Source organism: Puma concolor, chromosome C1, assembly GCF_028749965.1.
Source record: "Puma concolor isolate L17-30 chromosome C1, mPumCon1.1.hap2, whole genome shotgun sequence".
NCBI lineage: Eukaryota > Metazoa > Chordata > Mammalia > Carnivora > Felidae > Puma > Puma concolor.
The window spans coordinates 45,039,776-45,057,282 of NC_141674.1; the positions used below are offsets into that span (position 1 = coordinate 45,039,776).

Consider the following 17,507-nt stretch of genomic DNA (forward strand, 5'->3'; position numbering starts at 1 on the left):
CAAGTGCCGCCCGTTCTTCTGGGATCCGGTGAGATTCTGCCTCCTTCTCACTGTGTTTCTGGATGGCTCTAAGGGGGCAGACCTTTGAAACCAGGTCTGTACAAAATCAAGTTCTTCTCCACAGCTTACTCGCTGTGTACACTTGGGCAACTACCTCTCTGGGTCTCCGTTATGCAGTCCGTGCTAAAACAGGTAGAATAATACCGTGGTGGCCGTGGAGGTCTGAGGCCTCCAGCTGCAGCCCCTCCAGGATCTGCCTCAGCCTCTGACCTGAGACCCTGTCCTTCTTGGGCAGCCCCAGGCAACGACTGGGCACTTGGGGCTATTGGAGTCTGGGCCATTTCTGTCCAGTGTGGGGGTCCTGTCACGGGCCATCTTTGCTGCAGAGCTCCCTATTGGCTTGGCCCGTCTGTTGTCAGTTCTGCATTGCTTTTGGGGTCAACTCCCCACCAATCCTGCTTCCTCCCTGATTTCCTTTCCCAGGTGCTAGAAGATCCATATCCTGGTCTAAAGGCTTTCCCTGCCCACCTCTCCCTGCTCCTTCTTTTTAACTTTTACAGACATGGCCCCTAATATGCTACTTATGTCCCCAACTTGTCCCAGTGTCTGCTGCCCTGAGGACCTAACTGTCACAAACACCCGCACAATAAAACGTAGACCTAACTGCTATTATTGTTGTTGCTATTATTTCTGTAGCTCCCCTGGTCAAGGAAAGCCATGTGAGAAGTCAACAGGATGTCAGCTCTCAGTCTGACCAGCAATTCGCAGAAGGGGCAAATATTCTGCCCGGTGACCACCTTCTACAGCTCATGGCCCTGGGGGCTGAATCCCAGAGGTCTTTCTTTTACAAAGGCGCACAGCAACGTCCCAGGTTGCTCTCCTCACAAGGGGTGCAGGCACTCACTTGGAGTGTGCGAGGCAGCTCAGGTTTCACGGGGAAACAAATGAATTTTAAAAAGAGGAATATTTCATACTTGACACGCTCAACGCTTCCTCCCTGATGCCCTGGTGGAGAGCATATTGGACGATTCATTATACTTGTCAGGACTCGAAGACAATCAAACACAAGCCATGCTGCTCGGAGATTTAAGACCATTCGGGATGTTTTGCATACTTGTTATATTGCCACCTTTGGTGTTTTAACATTTATTGTCCCCCAGGGCCATAAAAATGTCCTGCCTTTTATAGAGTGCACAGAATCAGAGACTCCCCCACTGGCCAACCCAGCAGAGTTGGAAGGGACCTTAACAAGACCTAGAGAGCTTGATTTGTAACTGAAATGCTGCCCTGCGCTTCAGTTGTTTGGCCGGGGCATGAGCCTGTTACAACAAGAGGGACTCCTGCTCTCTGCCCACAACCCAACAAAGTCTGCTGAGAGACACGGACACCGGAGCGTGCGGGCTCCTAAGGCAAACTGTTCGGTTGTGTGTGTTATTCCCAGTTGACCAAGTGATCTGATTAGCCTCACACAGCCCTCGTTTATGCCTATAGTCCCGGTCTATATATTAATAGCACCCTTTTTCCTCTTAGATATGGAGTAGAGCCCTTAGCAAAACATAGGTATATGGATATACGCCCACCCCTTCACCACGTACCTACAAAATGGTGAAAGTTTGGATTCATGAACTAGATACAGATTTACAGGCAGGACGCTGCCCTTATTTATTCATAATTATTTACTGCCCGCTTCTGTGACTCTCTTACAGACGAGCCCTCCCGTGGCTCCCGTGAGAAGCCAAGTGAGCGGCCATCCAGAACTGGACGGAATACGGTCTTGCTTGGAACCACAGGCCTGGTGTGCCTACCCACTGAGGGTTCTTTCTAGGTCTGTGAAATGCTTGAACCAGATCAGTGGTTACTGACAAATGGCCAAAGAAGTCGGGGATCTTGTAGTTAAATGAAGATGCCGGTGCTAAAGTTAATGAGAGCACAAATGGTAATAATACATGATATTTACCAGGTGTGAGGCATTGCCCTGCGTTTTTTGCATTTGCATATATTCATTGACTTAATCTTAACATAACCTTATGAGGTAGATCCTGTTGATGAGGGAGATTGGGGTGGGCTGAGGACAGAATGTAAGCTAGTGCATCCCTCCCCCTCCCCACCCCCCCCACCAGCCAGGTGGGATGTGTGTGTGACATTCCTCCGGCACTCCCGGCTACCCAGGGACAAAGGAGAGGAAAGAGAACAAATAGCTAACGGATAGAGATCACAGTCGCGCAGGACACGAGTCTCCATCAGTTTACAGATGTCTTGCTAAAGTACAAGAAAAAGGCAATCTTATCAATAGCCTTATCTTCAGAAACCTATGGACTCAGTTTCCTGGAGCCCCAACATCACCCCTCCATAGTGATCCGGGGAACAAAGGCAAGAAGGAAATGGCAGGTAGAATTACATTTTTCACAACCTGCAGCCCATTGATACATACTTGAGGCAAATACAGAGTATAGCGTTTCTCCAGGAACCCCCTACTGTCCTAATGTTAACGCCTTACTAGAGGGAAAAGAACCTTAGCTTGGCAATAACAAGGGCTCAGGTCCTCTTCAGAGTGTCAGAGTCCCTCTGGAGGCCTCCCTTTTGATTTTACCTCCCCAGCTCCATAGGATAAAACCAGCCATTCAGCTCTTTCTGCCCACGGGTCCTGTCCCCATGCTTTAATAAAATCACCTTTTTGCACCAAAGATGTCTTCAAGAATTCTTTCTTGGTTGTCAGCTCCAGACCCACCCCCCCCCCCCACCTTCACTCCCAAAGCTCATCACTATTATTATACTCACTTTACAGGTAAAGAAATCAAGGCACAAAGAGGTTAAACAGCTTGCCAAAGCCATGACGTTTTTATACTGGAGCATGAAGCCTCACCTTGTACATTATCATTTTGGCGGGAAGATCCTACAGGGATATGGGGACTGTCGCCCTGGGGCTGGTGGCTAGATTGGTCATTCAAGCTCCCTTTAATTAGGGTGTCCATATAACGTGCCATCCAAACTAGGACACTTTTGGGAATGAAAAGGAGTGTTATTAATAGGTATGCCAGGACTGCAGGAATAAATGGAATGACAACGTGGGACAAACCAGGTCAGGTGGTCACCACACGGTTGCAGCCAGCCCCTAAAGGCTTAACTCTACTCTAACAAAGCTTAAAGCTACTCCAGCTTAAATCTGCTCTAACAACAACCAAAACAACAAAACTGAAAAGAAGGGACTTGACTGTCTAGGAATAACACAAACACCGGAGGGGCTGTTTTAGAAAACAGTAGGGAGAGGAGTCTGAGACTTTATCCTACAGAGTTAGCCTCCACTATTTCACGGATGCTGGGAGGGGACGGGTAACTCCTGGGTTAGAGACAAAGGCAGCATAAGCCTCGCATGCACGTCAATTTCCTCTTGTCCCTCAGGCCCCCTGGCGCTGATGCAAAGTGGCCCGGATAGGTGCTATACTTCTCAGAGGTGTGCTTCACAGCAGAGGAGGCTTGGGTTTAGGGAAAGAAATCTTTGATAATAGGCTGGCTGCTTGCAAACCTGCCTGACCCTTGCCCTGGGGGAGGTGTTGTCTGTATTAGATGGGCCAACAAACCAACTTGCCCCTACTCTTGGAGAGATGCTATCTCTCTCCCCCAAGGCTGTTTGCTCTAAACCTTTGCCCAACAACAGTGAGGGTCCCACCCTAGGAGTGCTCGGTAGGACCTGTGGCTGGGATTTCTGCACTCACTGGGAGAATAGACAGCCGGCTTCCAGGCTTCTCGAAGCCAGGACTTCTCCATTATAAGTCAGAGGTTCCAAGAGATTCTGGTTCCCTTCCTCTGATTTTGGGAGTGCTTGAGGTCAAGAAAGGGGAAATGTGTTCGGTTGCCCCAGAGTGTAAAATTAGAAGCTGAAAGTCTTTACTTTGGGTACCAGCTCTTCCCTTCCCCACAGGCTCTGCCTCTCCCGACTTTCTTCTGTGGTGTGGCTTCTTCCAGTGGGGCTGTCCCCGAAGCCGCTGTGACCCCTGGGCTACAGTGTGAATCTTGTTGCCTGTGGTATCCCAGTGCCCGTCCTGGAGCCTGGCACATCCGGAGGTTTCTAATATGGTCTGGCTAAAGAATCTGGGAGAAAGTGGCCACAGGACACATGTACAACGTCCTCCTCACACACCCTAGGGACCGTGGCCAGGCATTTTTGTTTGTTTGTTTTTTCCTCTCCAAATCGCAGTCTCCTCATTTGTAAAAGGAAGGTATTTAACCAGATGTCCTCAAAAAATATCTCTTCTGGTTGTAGAAGCCTATGCCCGTTATCTAATTATAATTATGATTTCTTATTTTGTGCCAGGAGATAAGAAACATGATCTCTCCCCCCTTCAAGGAGCTTACTTCCAAGTTAGAAAACATATCGTGAGTGATTTTATGTACAAAAGCGTCAGAAAAATGACACAGGCTATGTATGACTACATCTCCAAAGAATAGAGAGGATGGATGTGTAGAAGGAGTGATGCATTTGTACAGAAAGTGCTGAGAGAGCACAACCTGTACGTGCCAGGGTCTGTCCTAGGTGTTACGGGGTGACTCAAGGTCAAGGAAAGAGCTATAGGGGCATTAGCCAGGACCCCAAACCAACAGCACGGTCTTGGGAAAATTATTTAATTCTCTTGAGTATCCCTTTCCCTATATGTCAAATTGGAATGAAATAAAGAGTTACGGGGAGGGTTTGGTGATTTAGTGAGCTTGAAAAATACCGGGTTGATTAAAGGTGAGATACCGGGATCAATCGCCATTGTCGCTCACAAATTTCATTTACCTGTTGATTTTCCATGCTCAGCATTAAGGGGTGCAGGGTGGGGCCTGGAGTGCTATGGTCTTTGGTCTGACCATCGAACACCCTTCCGGTGTTCGGCCTGGTGTCTCACAACCAGCCTTGGTTCCTCTATGGACCCACTCTGTGGATTGGTCACAGTGGGCAACCCGATCTCATCTGACCATGTCCCTTCCCTGCTAAAATCCCACAGGACACATTATTGGAAAATGGGAGAGGGGCCAGGGGGCTTCATTGTGACCTGCAATGTTTTCTATTTTCAGCCAGATCGTGGGTTCATAAATACTATTCATACCAATTATATGCCTGAAATATTTTTTGTCTGCCTGAAATATTCCTTAATGAAAAAGCCAGGAGGAGGGAGTCCCAAGGACACTAAGCTTGTTGACGGTCTCCCAACATCCTGCAAAGCTACGTGGAGAGAGATAGCATTCTCCAGGGAGGGCTAGGAATAACTCTCTGGGTCATTTCAGACTTCGAGAAGGTACTATTTTCCAGAAAGAAATCAAACCTGTGCTCATGAATTGGGGTCTTTATTTTCCATACAGCACTTGACGGTTTTCCCAGAGAGAAAGAAAACAAGGGGGAAAAAAGTGGCAAAATCCCCCAAACGCATGCAGTCAGAGCAACGAAGAAAACACTTCTCATTGCCCAGCTTTGGATGGAAACGTGGGAGAGGGTCTTAATTGTCTCCCGGGCCCCGGGCCCCATTCTAATTTATTGAGGGAAGGGCCCAGGAGATAAATCTTGATGTCATTCTCTAAGCCACCTAAAATGAGCCCATTAAACTACCGCCCGTGAATGAAGGCGTTTTTCCCAGGGTTGCAGCCCCCACCCTCAATCCCACACCCAGCATCACCCAGGGCACCGCCATTCTGAGGGCCTGAGAGGCACATCTGACAATGGAGCATTCAGGAAGGCCTTCCCGGATGGGGTAGGAAGCCTGTTTTATGCCCTGTTAATTACTGCAACAATTTATAAAATTCATGACAAACATAAAGCCCTTACAGAGATTGTATTTCAAATGGCATATACCTATAACAGAATTCTCTTTGTTTGTAATTCCTGGATTTATGAGCTGTTGCACAACAAAATGGGACCGCCCCTTGTCCCCATGGGGGGCACTGGCTGAGCACCTCAAATATGCCATGGAGACAGAAACCTACTCAGGCATGGACGGGGACACTGCAGTCCCAGCTTGTGAGCTTCAGAGGAGAGGAGTTTGGGTTGGGGCAGGGAGGTTTTCTCTTGGTGGTTCCAAGCTGGAAGGGACCTCAGGCACGAGCTAGTCCAACCGTGTGTCTTTGCAGGAATCTTCCTTATAGCTTCTCTATCTCGTTTGCATGCTTCAGTGACAGGGAGCTCCTTACCTGACAAAGCAGCCCAAATGATTGCCCTTTGTCTCTAGTCTTGTCCCTTGTCCTTCCCAACTTTCCCTTGGCCACAAGAGTGGTTTTTCTAGAGCCCAGATGGGATCTTGCTGCACTCCTGCTTAAAATGACTCAGTGGCTTCCCTTTGCCTTCTGGGTAAGTACGAGGTCCTTAACAAGGCCTGGGAGCTGCTGTGTGAGGTAGGCCCTGCAGTGGCCCCCTGTCTGTTCTTCTCTCAGTAACGCCAAAAGCCTCTCAGCCAAATGGCCTTTGTGTTAAAATCGCCCAGTAAGACTCACATAACAGAAGGGTCAAGGGCTTAATTTTAGGGGCAGCAAATAAGAGTGTGTCTGTGGAGCTGGTAGATGGTGACTTCCTCACAGCCAGCAGGGGGGATGGGGTGACTGAGCTCTCCAGAAGGAAGAGAGAATGTTGGCGGCTCCAGAGAAGAGAGGGAAGCAGGGTCCCGGTGGAAGAGGATGGAATCTGAGGAGCTTCAGAGCTCTGAGAGCACGAGAGACACCTGAAGTTCTTTTTGTTTCCTTTTTGTTTGTTTGTTTGTTTATTTTGAGAGAGAGAGAGAGAGAGAGAGAGAGAGAGAGAGAGAGAGAGATTGAGAGAAAATCCCAAGCAGGCTTCATGCTGTCAGCACAGCACCTGACGCAGGGCTCGATCTCATGAACCGTGAGATCACGATCTGAGCAGAAGTCCAGAGTCGGATGCTGAACCTACTGAGCCACCCAGGCCTGCAGCACTCTTAGGGGAATCTGAGCCAGGAGCCAGTCTCCTCTGCCCTCTCCTAGAGGTGGGGGTGGGGGGGTGGGGGGGTTGGGGAGGGAAGGCACCTGAGCTCAGCTCAGCTCTCCGTTCTCTGTACACCAGCTCTGACATTCAGTGAGTCTCCGGCTTCAGGGAAACCTGTATATTTATGCAGAGGCGCTGACTTTATGAGTCTTGGACAGGGAGTTGCTTTCATTTTCTCCTTGGTGTCAGAATATGTGTCCTCTGTGAGATGTGCAGGAGACGTTCCGACTGGCATCCTCGGAAGCAGAAGACTGTTGATAGAGCAATTAAAGCGTCGAGTGGATGGGTGTTCTGGCTTCCCAGAGTGCCCAGTTGAACATTTGTATGTTAATTTCTTGGAAGGAAAGAACTGTTTTCTATGAAGATCTACCGAGTTCAGGTGTTCTACTCACTAGTTGTGGGACCATAAGCAAGATGTTTCCTCTCTCTGGCTCTTGGCTGTAGTTTCTGAAAAATGAAGTCATTGCTAGGAAGAACCCTTTGAGATGTTCAAGTCCTCAGGAAGCTGAGATTTGTTTCCGTTGTTTCCTCATCTAGGAAATGGAGTTGACACGAATCCTACCGTTTAGAGTTGCTCTGCATAGAATCGAAATAATCTATGTTACTATAAACGTTGCAAGAATGACTCATTCTTGCATTTTCCAGAAGACCACATTGTAAGGAGAAGCCCCAGGAAGAAAAGTACCAATCCGTTGGAGCTGAGGTGGGGGAAAGAGGGAGTTAGGATGTTTTTGGCTACAAGTAACAGAAGACTAACTCAAATGGCTTAAATACTAAGAAAATTTGTCATTGTGTACTTTAGGATGTTTGCATTACGGGAGTTCCGGTGTCGGTAAGTTCAATTGCTTCATGACATTATTGAAGACCCCGAAAAGGAGTCTCAGCAGCCTGAGTGGCGTCTCCTGTGTTTCACTGTCTTTTCCCCTAAGCACATAGTCATCAGACACCTGATCAGAAAGGGTATGAAGCAAGAAGGAAGTGGGGACTGGCTGTCAGCCTCTGCCCCAGGGGGACACAAATACATACCACAAAACCAGACTCCCAGGGAGGGAGTCACCAATTGCTTCAGAAGTAGTTCAGTCTTTAGAAATAGATACTCCCCGGCGGAAACACGCACGGGGAGAGACATAGCGTCTCTAGAACCAACTACCTGGGGTTCAAGTTTGGCTGCACGCTGACCAGACACGGTGGCTTAGGCAGATATTTGATGGCTCTGTGTTAAGCCGGTCAGGGAAATGCAAATCAAAACCATAAGGAGATGCCACTAAATACCCACCCACAAAAATGGCTACAATTATAGAGACTTTAATCCTAGGCGTTGGAATAATGGAAACTCTCTTACATGGCTGGTGAAAGTATAAATTGATATATGCCCTACGACTGATCAAGCAATTCTGTTCCTAGTTATATCTCCAACAGAAACAAGTGGTTATGTCCATCAAAAGACATTTGTAAGAACGTTCATAGCAGCATGATTCATAACAGTGCAAAGTGGAACCCACCCAAATGTCCATCAACCGGAGAATGGAGAAATATATCAAAGCGTGGGCACGGCCAGGTGCTGCCCAGATCCCTCTTCAAGGTGGGGCTTGCCCCAGCTGTTGGGACGGCTGCCAGCAGCCAACCTTCAGGCTCTCTGGCCCTTCCAGATCTGCCTGGGCCGCAGACGGCCGCTTTGCCACAGCCGCACAGCACGGCTAACGCAGGCTGTTTTAGCTTCCAGGCTCCTCGTGGGGTTGGCTGGGGTGGTCCTTGGGTCTGCACCAAACTCTGAATATCTCCCCGCTCCCCGTCCTGCTTCTTGTCTCTCCTGTCTGCAGCTGTCAACCCAAGGGCACTTCTCAGTAGCCATTCTGCCTACGAATCTGCCTCCGAGTTGGCTTCCCGGAGAGCAAGCCTGCCGTGCACGGGTGTGGTCAAACAGGACCAAACAGTGCAGCAATCAAAGGAAAAAAAGCTATGACACCGGCAGCATGGGTGAATGTTGGGGAAGGAAAGCCAGGTATGAAAGAGTATGCACTGTCCGAGTCCGTTTCAGTGAAGTTGGAAACCAGCGCGACAGATTCATGGTGAAAACAGGCCACAATAACAGTGACCTTGGTATCAAGGAGCCTTGTGTGGAACTGGAAATAGTCTATACCTTGATTCAGGGATATATACCTATGCACGTTGGCACATAGGCATGTGTATATGCATATGTGTTCATATTGAATATTCATTGAACTGCATACTTTGATTTGCATGCCTTACTGCATTGTTACACTTTAGTAAAAATGATAAAATAAAAATTGAAACAATAAAAAAAGTCAGACTGTATTGTAATTGCCTAGCTCCCTGGACAGCCTATGGTTTCCTGAAGGCGGTGGCTGTGCCTACCCCTTAGTGGGTGTTCGATAAATATTTTTTTTTAACGTTTATTTATTTTTGAGACAGAAAGAGACAGAGCATGAACGGGGGAGGGGCAGAGAGACAGGGAGACACAGAACCTGAAACAGGCTCCAGGCTCTGAGCCGTCAGCATAGAGCCCGACGCGGGGCTCGAACTCACGGACCGCGAGATCATGACCTGAGCCTAAGTTGGCCGCTTAACTGACTGAGCCACCCAGGCACCCCGATAAACATTTTTTTGAATGAATCAATGAGTACCAACCATTGATTCGTTGGATGGACTTGGGCGAGTCTCTTCACTCTGTGAACTTCATTTTATAAAGAAGGAAACCAACGCAGAGAGCAAAACTTGACTCACAGGTGTGGTATGCAAATCGGATGAGATAACTGGTGGAAATGCGCTGTGCAAACCGGAAACCGTTGTGTAAGCATTAGTGCGCAGGTTCTGAAGTCGAACGCCAGAGGTGGAAAATCAGCTCCACCAGCCATCAACTGTGTGCTCCTGGGAAAGTTACTTAACACCTTTGTGCCTCAGTTTCTTATCTGTAAAAAATGGGGTCATAAAAGTACATACCTTGTTGAGTGGCTGTGATAACTGAGACAACCTGAGTCCCCTAGAATTGTGGCTGACTGCGCAGTAAGTTCTCGATAAATGCCGGCTAGTATTAGCATGGAAAAAACTTTCCCCGGGATGGTATCTTTCAGGTAGAGAATCCTTCAACCTTTCCCTTCCCCACTAGGCTTTCTTCCCCTTATTTCTTCTCTGGAGCTCACTAGGATCCTGGGATCCAGTCATTTATAACCTTATGGACATGACTTTTCCCCCAAGAGCAACTAGCCTGCAGGAAAGGAGATGACCCCAGTAGACAGCCCCACACTCCTGAATTTTGGATGTCTGCGTGTCATTTTTTCCTCCAAGAAAAAATGACTAGGGCAGTCTGGGAAAGAGGGGCTGGAAATGGTGAGAGGGCAGGATGGGGCTCAGCCGTTGGAACATTCTCTGGTGAGGCCACGAGGGCAGAACATGATCCCACAGTAGGATTTTCCTCCCTCCCAGGCTGGACTTGGAAGTGGCCAAAGACAGAGTCTGATTCCACCCAAACCCAACACCGGCAGTGATGGTGTGACGGGGCAGGAGCTGCGGGCTCTCTCAATAGTTTGCGTGCCACCTGAACTTGTCACTTCGCCTCTGGATTTCTGCAAAACCAAGGATAGGGACTAGCTAATCCCTAAGGGCTCATTCAACTCTGAGCTTTGGGATTCTAAGAAGCGGAGTTTGGTACAGCGGACTTAGATGAAATGAGGTTTAAAGCCGGCTTTGTCATTTGGGCAGCCCTGTGTTCTGGGGCAGGCGATGTCACCTCTTGGTCCCTTTGGGTTTTATCTGTGACAGGGGTGTAATAGAGGTTTGCTGTAAATAGTAGCTCAATAAGTAATAGTCCCCGTGATGGCTAATTCTTCTGTCAACTTGATTGGGCTGCGGGATGCCTAGATGCTTAGTCAAACATTACTGTGCTTGTGAGGGGGTTTTGAATGAGATCGGCATTTGGATTTGTAGATTTAGTAAAGCATATTGCTCTCCCTAGTGAGAGGCTCATCCAATCAGTTGAAGGCCTGAATAGAGCAAAGAAACAGTAAGAGGGCGTTCTTCCTGCCTGACTGCTTGTGGGCTGGGACCTAACACACCTTGTGGGCCTAACACACCCACTCACCCTGGGGCTTGAACCTCCAAGTTCCAACTGGATCTATACCATCAGCTCTCCTGGTTCTTAGGCCTGTGGACTCAGACTAGAACTAGAGCATTGGTAGGGGCGCCTGGGTGGCTCAGTCGGTTAAGTGTCCGATTTCGGCTCGGGTCGGAATCTCACGGTTCATGGGTTCGAGCCCCACGTCGGGCTCTGTGCTGACAGCTCGGAGCCTGGAGCCTGCTTTGGATTCTGTGTCTCCCTCCCTCTCTCTCTGCCCCTCCCCCCGCTTGTGCTCTGTCTCCCAAATAAATAAACATTAAAAACAATCATAATAATTAAAAAAAAGAACTAGACCGTTGGCTCTCCTGGGTCTCCAGTTTGCTGACTGAAAATCTGAGGACTTTCCAGCCTCCATAATTGCACGAGCCAATTCTGTGTAATAAATCACATCTCCTGCATTGGTTCTGTTTCTCTGGAGAACCCTGACTAATACAGTCCCTTTCCCGTCTGGTTTGTCGTTTTTTCAGGAAAATCTTCATATTTTTCCTCCACGTACCCTGTAGCTCTTACTGAATAAGTCGGTGCCTATTTACAGGGAGCAAAAAGTCAGCAACAATAGAATATGCTCCCTCTGTTTAGTTTTTATTATTTCAAGCGCTTCTATACTTATCATTTACATTTTTTTTAATGGTTATTTATTTTTGAGACAGAGAGAGACAGAGCATGAACAGGGGAGGGTCAGAGAGAGGGAGACACAGAATCCGAAGCAGGCTCCAGGCTCCGAGCTATCAGCACAGAGCCCGGATGCGGGGCTCGAACTCACGGACCATGAGATCATGACCTGAGCCGAGGTCGGACGCTCAACCGACTGAGCCACCCAGGCGCCCCTATAGTTATCATTTAATCCTATTATTTAATCCTAGACCCAACAACCCAGGGAGATAAATAAAGCAGAAGCTGTTCCCTTTAATTTTATTTTAGCAGCATTATTAAGGTATAAGTGACATAAAATAATCCATACTCATCAAGTGTCCAATTTGATGAGTTCTGAGATATGTACAAACCTGTGAAACCATCAGCACAGTCAATGTAAAGAACATACCCATCACCCCCTAAAATTTCCACATGCTTCACTGTATTCCATTCCCATCCCGTGCCATCCCCAGATCAGCACTGCTGATGGCCATTACTTTCTTCTAATTGCTGAGAGAACTGAGGACCAGAAGCTGACACGTCCTGCCTATGTCAGGACTCTTCCCTGGTCTAGTCTCCTGACGCTCAGCTCAGGATTCATTCTAGGAGACCATCTTCAATCATCCCCAGGAGAAAGGGGGAAGGAATCACTTATTGAGCCCCTACCATGTGTTAAGTCCCAGGCTAGGTGCTTTACATATATAGCTGTGGAAATACAGTAGCCTGAGTCTTCCTTTGGTTTCGGATGCCTCCTCTCTGATGACTGTTCACCCCCACCCCTGGGTTCTGACTCAGCCCATGTATCCAAATGTGAGCTCGGATACATCTTTCCCTGGGTGTCTAATAGGCATCTCAGATGGAATTTGCCTAAACATAGCTTTGTTTATGACTTACCTTCCCCTCTCTCCAGCGCCCAATCGGTTGTCCCTGAGTCTTCTACTCAAGTGCTCAAGTCAACAATACTGAGTTAACTCCAATTCTTTCCTTCCCCTCACTTAGGACAGCTAATCCATTGCCAGGTTCCATTACCTGTATCTTCAAAAGAATCCCAATCTGGCCACTATTTTCCATGCCCATTCCACTGTCTGGTCCAAGCTACCATCGTGTCCTAGTTGGTGTCCCTGCTTTCACTCTTGCCCTGGCCTCTATGGCCCTTTCTGTGCATATCAGCCCATGATCTTAAATCACATCATGACACTCCCTTTCCTAAAACTCCTCAATTGCTTTCCAATACATTTGGAACAATCCCGCATTCTTACTCAGCCTCGTGGAGTTCTCTGTGATCTGTCACTTTTGTGAACTGGTATCGTGATGCCCCCACCCCCACCCTGGACACACACACAAGCTCCGGTCGATATGACCTTCCTTCTGCTACTTGAACATACCAAACTTATCACTGCCTTAAGTTTTCTGCCTAGAAAACTGGTCTCCTCATCTTCCCAGAGATAATTTCTATTCTTTCCTCAGGTTTTAGTCAAGGAAAAGAAATGGTGGTCATGACCATCGGAAATTATGTTGTTATTTGTTCGATGACCTGTCCATTCCTTCTTGAGAGTGAGAGTAGGAACCTTGTCTGTTTTATTTACTGATGTATTCACCAATACAGCCCTAACACCTATAAAAATACTCAGCATATGCTAGGTACTCACTAACTATTGGTCCACTGAATGATCAAACAATAGGCCTCTTAATCATATATAGTAATGGTTAACCATCTTTCCAGCCAAATGCTTCTCTATCACTACATAAAAATCCAATAACTCTTCCTAATTCTTTCCCGCCTCAATGTTTTACTTGGCCACGTGCTCACCACAGTGACGAAACCCTTAAATGCTGGAGCTTCATCTTCTTCCTACTCCCTTGTGGAACCTGCCCCCGGCCCCCCTCATACCCTTACCTCCTGGGTTTTGCTGAGTAAATTCCGAACTTTTGTTCTATTATCCCATATTTTCTTACAATACGCCTCTTCGGTTTCAATAATCCTCGCTTAACTCGTATTACAATTCCCAGCTAAGCATTCATCTTCCTTTTAGATTTAACCATAAAATACCACAAGATTTACTGCCCACCGCTCTTTCTTGTGCTTGTCATCTTTTCTACCTGGAGACTTTTGTTTTAATTTAATTTTCATGTGTTTAGAATTCTTCCCCAAGTGATTTCCTCAGCTAAGGGCATGGGTGCATGCTCTTTTAATTCTTTAGTAACTGAACATTTCTTTCAATGTCAAGATCCAGCACCAACGCCACCACCCCAGTATATAGGGTGGTAGTTCATGATGTTCTCAGGCAAGTGGGTATGACAGGGGATAGTGAAGGGCCGCGCCCTCACGGAGCTTACATCGTTTTCTCTGGCCTCTGCATTAGTGGAATCGAATAGTTTACGCTGCGGGAATCAATATTCTCCAAATCTCAAAGGCTTAACAGAAGAAAAGTCTCCCTTTTGCTTTGCGGCTGGGTCCAGGAGACTTATCGGGAAGGTTGTCCTGCATATGAGAGCTCCACATTTCACTTCTGTATCAACGCAAGCTTCCCGGATCAGAGCAGCAAGGGGAGAGAGTGCCGGGAAGTCTCACGACCCTAACACGCCTCTGCCCAGAAGTGACACACACATTTTCATTGCCCAAAGAATGTCCTATGACCATGACAAACTGCAAAGGGGCAGAGTAATGCCAAGCCCCCGTGTGCCCCGAAGGCAGAGAACTGGAAATATTTGTGAGTTCCACTAGTATCTAACAGCTTTCACTGAGAATATAGTAAAATGTGGGATGCTTTCATTATATGTTTTTCTCTCAGTGATCTAAAAATTATGATTCACTGTCTTCTATTTACCAGTGTTGCACAGAAAGTTAGATTTTTTTTTTTTTTAGTTTTGCCTGTCTATGTACCTCTCTCTGCCCATCTATCTGTATGTCTGTATTAGTTGAGGTCAGCCATGATGACTCACAGATAGCATTAACTATGTAAGAGATTTAGCGGGACGGCAACAGAAGACCAGCAGAACCTTGAGCCCCTGATGGAGGTCTGAATTCTGTAACAGGAGATTGGAAAGGAAGCGCCCTTGAGGTAGGAATGGTCTCTGACTGCAGCATAGCTCCAAGATGGGTTGGCCAGGCCTGTGGGGAGTCCTTGAGCTAAAGCTGTCCCTGAAGGAGACCCGTGTCTCACAGGAACTGGCCTGCCTTGTGTCCTCGCATGATTAATCTGCAGGGAGCATGACCTCTACGTGCCCTTGGTGGTAAACTTAGATCTGAGAGATACAACTTTATGGCAGCCACAAGAAGCTTACGAATATTTTTTCTTTCTTCTGTTTTTGGAGTTGGGTAATTTTGCCAGGCTATCCCTAGGTGTGTGCCACTTAAACATTACTCCTGTCCACAGTGCATCCTTTCCACATGAATTTTCTCATCTTTCCTCACTTTGGTGAACTTTTCTTGAATTCTGTCCCCTATTATTAATTCTCCATCTGTGTCTCGTCCCCCTTTTGGAACTCTATCACTTACATAATAGAAGTCCTGCATGTGTCTTTTATGTCCCTCACCTTTTCATTTATGATTTTCATGTATTTGTCACTCTATATTGTGGGTTGTTTCCTATATTTAATTTTCTAAAATGCTATAATCATTTTGGGGGAAATTAACACTTAGTTTTACAATCTTCTATTGAATTTTAAAATTCAGAAAGCATATGTAAGTACCAAAAGTTATTTTTTGTATGTGCTTTCACAACATCTTGAGAATTCTAACTGCATCTTGCCTCCTTGAAAGCCACCTGTTCTAGTTGTTGAGACTGATCTCCTTCCTTCAATGGCTCTGATCCTTTGATAATATCTGCTCTGTAAATGCTTGCTTTGGAGGACATGCACACGAGGTCTTGGGGTCTTTCAGGCCAGGGGAGACTGATAGGCAGTAGAAGATAGGGAGGAGTTTCTTCTCCAGTAAGCTACTGATGATGGGTTTGTTTAGATGGGTTGAAGGAGGGAGGCCTCTTTGTTCTAGCATACCCGTGGAGATGAGGTGTCCCCAGCCCCACATTGCCAATGCCTTCAGGCACAGCCACCGGATAGAATAGCTGACCTCTCCTAGAGCTACACATAGCTCATTAGAGGGAAGGGTCCCCGTCCTGATTCTAGGGGATTCACCAGGCTTTCTTCTTGTGACCTCGTAATTGAGGTCTTCACCACTGATTCTTCCAGGGAAGGAATCCTCTTTTCAAGTGGAGTTTTGGGCCTTTCCCTTGGTATTGCAATAAATGAACCCCTCATTCTGTGTCTTCTTTTCTAGTATTTGAGGTGTCAGCCATATCTGTCTTCACTAAGCTACTACAATCAGCTAGCCTCATTCTGGTGATTGATTCATCCCTGGGAGCTGGAACAGAGAGAGGGTCCTGAGCACTTATTCAAGTCATTATCATGCAGAATCCCGCAAAAATTTCCCCTCAGAACTTGATAATTCCCAAAGACCCCCTTATTCTCTTCTTTATTCACAGTGGCATGTCAACTGTATTCACATGGCATTCTTCCCTCCAAAGAAGTCTTACAAAGGGAGGAACAATAGTCTGAATTTGTCATCATCACTGGGCACCAGGCTTTTTCTTTCCTACAGGTCAGATGCAGATGCCCTATGTGGTGTTGACAACCATCTGTCATAAGTCTAGGGTCAGCAGTCTGGGACTAGCCCCTGGAATCAGCACCATGGGTTTTTACTGGGGTGGCCACCAAAACAAAAATGGGCAGGTGGGCACAGACAGAGGAGGAGAACGTTTCTCTGGCAGGGAGAGGGGTTGGGACATTTTTCTTTTAAAAAATTTTTTATATTTATTTTCAGAGAAACAGAGACAGCGTGAGTGGGGGGGGTTGGGCAGAGAGAGAGAGAGAAAGAGAGGGAATCCCAAGCAGGCTCTGCACTGCCAGCACAGAGCCCGATGTGGGGTTTGAACTCACGAAACGTGAGATGATGACCTGAGCTGAAATCAAGAGTCAGACACTTAACTGACTGAGCCACCCAGGCACCCCTGAGGCATTTTTAAAGTATATTTATTTATTTTGAGAGAGAGAGAGCGCAAGCAGGGGATAGGCAGAGAGAGAGAGAGAGAGAGAGAGAGAGAGAGAATCCCAAGCAGGCTCCACACTGTTAGCGCTGAGCCTGATGCAGGGATCAAACTCACAGACCATGAGATCATGACCTGAGCTGAAACCAAGAGTTGGATGCTTAACTGCCTGAGCCACCCGGGTGCCCCAGGGTGGGGATATTTAACAGTTATTTTTGATAGTAATAGTCTCATCATGAGGGGACAACATTGAAATGCCTTTGCTGTTTATGTTATGTTCCGGGTGGCTAGCAATGTTGTGTTTCTAACCAGGAAGTATGAAAGGCAAGTACTGAGAGCCGAGCCTTGTGTGAGGCATGTTATATATGTCAGCTCATTCACTCGTCACCACAACTCTGTGTCATTATCCTCATTTTACAAATGGGCGCCCGGGGCTCAGAGAAAAAAGGTGGGTTAGATGGGGGAATCGGTATTTGAATACCGTCCGGGTCATTCCAACATCCACACGCATGCTCTATGCTAGTGGTCCAGGCCGTGTTCAATTTTGAGTTGACTTTTGGCAGCTGAACAAGACCGCAATAGCAAAGAAGGAACGGGAGGGTGGGGCGGTTTGAGACGCCAGCACAGGAATAGGCAGGAGTCAGGTGTAAATGACAAATAGGAAAGAGTCCCGTGTGCCCACACAAAGAGGTTGTGCCGGAGAGAGATGAGATTTGAAAGACCAGTT

The 17,507-nt window shown here is 47.2% G+C and overlaps 1 long non-coding RNA gene across 1 annotated transcript; it reads right to left on the reverse strand.

The window, feature by feature from the left end:
• Positions 1-5,309: 5,309 nt before the first annotated feature.
• Positions 5,310-9,888, reverse strand: LOC147578035 (uncharacterized). The gene is made up of 2 exons (XR_015254724.1): positions 9,713-9,888; positions 5,310-7,543 (listed from the first exon to the last, which is right to left on the reverse strand). It is a non-coding gene; the product is annotated as an uncharacterized LOC147578035 (long non-coding RNA).
• Between the last annotated feature and the right edge of the window lie 7,619 nt (positions 9,889-17,507).